At 42.3% G+C, this 3,716-nt stretch overlaps 1 pseudogene across 1 annotated transcript; it reads right to left on the bottom strand.

The window, feature by feature from the left end:
• Window positions 1–399: 399 nt before the first annotated feature.
• Window positions 400–1,245, bottom strand: LOC308241071 (peroxiredoxin-like 2A; annotated as a pseudogene). Its single transcript has one exon. The product of its transcript is annotated as a peroxiredoxin-like 2A (transcript).
• Between the last annotated feature and the right edge of the window lie 2,471 nt (window positions 1,246–3,716).

Raw genomic sequence — 3,716 nt, 5'->3', positions numbered from 1 at the left:
ACATTATATAAAAAATCATTATAGAAAACACACAAGCCAAAAGCCTTTTATCCGTAATCTTCTAATCAATCACCAACTTTTCTTAGACTTTTAAAGTCATGAAAATAAAACTCATTTCAAATAACAGCACCTTAAACATCATATACGTTTGTAATGAAGTGAACCAGCCAACTTTAAGCCTCATGTTTTCCTGGTTTTAGCTGAAATACCCCTCACTCACTTAGCGTTTTATCAGTCTTATTTGAGGCTATTTTGTCTTACTGAGCATAAACAGAGCACAATGTTAAATTAATGAATGATCTAGTCTAAGATGATGGCCTAAGTGACACGTGTGGAAACCGAGCATCCTGTGAACACAGGTGAGCCCCTAGTTACCCCTGAGCTGGGCAGAGCCCACAGTCACTTTTTCCCTGAGGCTAAAGTCTGTGGTTTGATCTTCTTAATAACTTCCAGACAGAAACTGGGTTTACTTTATCTCCAATTCTTTTTTTCGGTGCTCAAGAAGAATGCCCTGCTTTCATGATCCCACCACAAAAACGCTTCAGGGGATGAAGCCTTCACCTTCCAGGTTTCCAGAGAAGCCTCCCTCCAGGCTGGGAAGACTCTGCTCTGGACGCCCAGCCAGATGCCCAGCCGGATGAACCCATGAACATCATTTTCCGCCTCTGGGAGCTGTGGAACTTTTTATTTTCATCCAGGAAGATTTCTCCCTTGAAAGAAGGCTGGAAGTCCTCCACTTTGGTCCCAACCTGCTCCTTCACCACTGCGTAGAGGGGTACACCCAGCTCAATTAACTTGGGCTTCAGGGAGGACAGGTCCGTAGCCTCCTCTCCACAGAGGAAGCAGCCTGGCCTTCGCACAGCCATGGTCACAGTGCCATTCTTCTCCCAGAGCTCCTTTGCTTAGAAAATTCTTGGTTCCTTCTCCAGTGTTTTCAGGTCTATTTTCTCCAGGTACTCTAGGGTTGCTGGCTGGGGCTTGGACAAAAATATGTCTGTGTTGGCCAGGAGCAATGCCAGGGCAGCAGGCCCCAGGCCCTGCGCTGGTGGACCACATCCCCAAGGTGAAGAAACTTGGATCCTGCGCGGAGGCGGCACCACCTGAGCGGAGGCGGAGCCACCTGAGCGGAGGCGGAGCCACCTGAGGGGAGGCGGAGCCACCTGCATGGAGGTCACAGGCCTTGCAGAGCCCTGCGTGAAATGAGTCCTGAATGCGCTCCCTTCCCACCCACTTTTCAGGTAACATTTTAAGTCTATTTTGTCTGATGTTCGAAGAGCCACAGCAGCTTACTTATGGTTGCTGTTTGCGTAATATATTTTTTACATCTCTTCACTTTCAACCTATTTCTATCTTTGAATCTAAAGTGTGTGTTCCATGGGCAGCATATATATATTGGTGGATCTTGTTTTATATCCAATCTGACGATCTCTGTCTTTTGATTGGCTTTCTAATACAATGACAGTTAATACTATTATTGATATAGCTGGGTGGATTTATGTCTGCTGTTTTACTTTTGCTTTCCATAAATCTCATGTATTTTTATTCTTATGTTGTTCCTTTATTTCTCTATTATTCCTTTATATTAAGTACTTTCTAATGTGTTTAATTTTAATTTGTTTATATATTGTTTTTTCTTTTAATTTGATGTTTTCCTCTGTACTTTTTGTGTTATTTTCTTAGCTTGCTCTAGGACTTATCATATATATCCTCCTTATCAGAACATAATTCAACTTATACTATTTCTGGTGAGACAAAGGAGAGTACTTTTATACAGCACTATTCCTTCCTCCCCATTATTGTGTTATTATCGTTGTACATTTTATATCTATACATGTTTCAAAAACAACAACTTATTGTTATAATAATTTCTTTTAATTTTATTTTTAAAAAAAAATTTAAGAGACAAGGAGAACTTTATTTATAGAGTTTGCTATACTAATGCTTTTACTTGCCATTTCTGGCTGTATTTATTTGTTTATTTGAATTCAAGTTATTATCCAATGCCATTTTCTTCCTCCAATGCACCTGTGCTCTCTCCTCCTTCTTTGCTTGTTTATTTGTTCAGAGACTCTGCCTGTTTTTATGAGGTGTATTTCCCCGCACAGTTGGAGCCTCTGATATCTCTGTTCAGAGGGGAAACCTTGCCCATGCATAGTCACACTGGGTGATAGTTCTTTAATAGGGTTCTTTTTGACCATCTCTTGATTTGATCACTCTATTAAGCCAGCTGCCTCTATGGGCATCATACTCAGCTGTTAGGCTCTACTAATTGCTGTCTGATTACAGTATTTTATCCATAATGCCCTGGGGCATAATCAATCCACAGTCTGATCCAATTAAATTCAAGGTTTTTGCTGGTTTCGTTTTGAAGGCCAGTCTGAGATTACGTATGACTCCAGGAGGACTCTTCTTAGTTGTGCTTTCTCTGGTTCTTGCTGGTAAACTGCCTGGCCTGTTGTTTGCAAGCCTCCCTTTTCCGACTCACCACCAGATTCTCCGTTGTTTAATGAGAGCACTTTCAGGCTTTAACTTCCCCACACTGTTTCAAATAAAGTCAGCTCATCCGGGGAGAGCTTCAGAGCTCTCTGTTCTTACAGCCTTCCTCTCCCCCCGGGTAAAATCTCCGAGCCACTGCTCCAGAGCTATGTGTGGGATGGTGTCCTCCTTTCCCCAGAGTGACAGTCCTCCTTTTTGAGCAGCACATGGGGGAGGTGGCAGCCTTAGGCCTTCTTGGCTTGCTTCCCCTAGTACTGAACCTCTGTTCTACTAGTGAGCTGGGCCCTCTGTATTCCCTCTTACCCATGAGGTACTGTCTCTGCCCTGTAAGAAGTAATTAGGTGGGGAAAGGGAGCCCCAAATCCCTTGGCTTGGAATTTAGTCCCAGTAACATAGAGCCTGGGGTGATGAGAAATGCTGCCTGACCATCCCCTGAAAATAATGTAGCCTTTCACCTGAGCTTGGGACACAAGGAGCACCATCTTGGCTACACCTGTCAAGTTTGGAGCTTTCATATTGCTGACTGGGGCCAGGACTGTTCTTCCTGAGATTTAGTATATTCTCTTGGATGTATGTTTTTTTAATTTGCTGTGTGCCTTTGAAATAACTCTTGGAGACCTCAAACTTTTTAAAAATATACCTTTCATCAATTACGGTTGTTTCTCTGGTAAGCTCGTCCATGGAGCACCTCCTACTACCAATCAGGAAGTAATCGATTGCAGGGATTTTTAAATTTCTCTAAAGTATTTATGCTCAATCAGATAGCCACAGAAAATAGAAAGCTCAATACCTTCTTTCTTTGGGACACATGCTGCTATAATTTTAGCATGTGCCAAACGGTCTGTCTATTCTGGCTCTGTCAGTGACAATGCCAAGGTGGTTTATCTCTGGTCAACACTGTATGACATGTTTACTGTATTAGTAACAGATTCAAGGAATGATCATTTTATCAAACAAATTGTCAAAGAGAGCCTAAGATTGCTAGGTCTTAGGAAAAACCCAAATTTTCCTTTTGAATGGGGGAATTTATTTTTTTTTTACAACCTAGGTTGAGTGTTGGTGGGTGAGTAGGAATGGCACAGAGGAAGTTTGGCATTGTGTAGGGGAGATGAAGAGGAACAAGAGATCATGACTAACCAGAGAGAAAGCAAAGGAGTCACAGTATGTCTCAGAGAGCACATAGACTTGAGCAATTACAAGTAACTTACTATGGGTGGGGC

Source organism: Plecotus auritus, assembly GCF_963455305.1.
Source record: "Plecotus auritus genome assembly, chromosome: 2".
NCBI classification, from domain to species: Eukaryota; Metazoa; Chordata; class Mammalia; order Chiroptera; family Vespertilionidae; genus Plecotus; species Plecotus auritus.
This window is presented reverse-complemented; position numbering and strand designations above follow the sequence as displayed.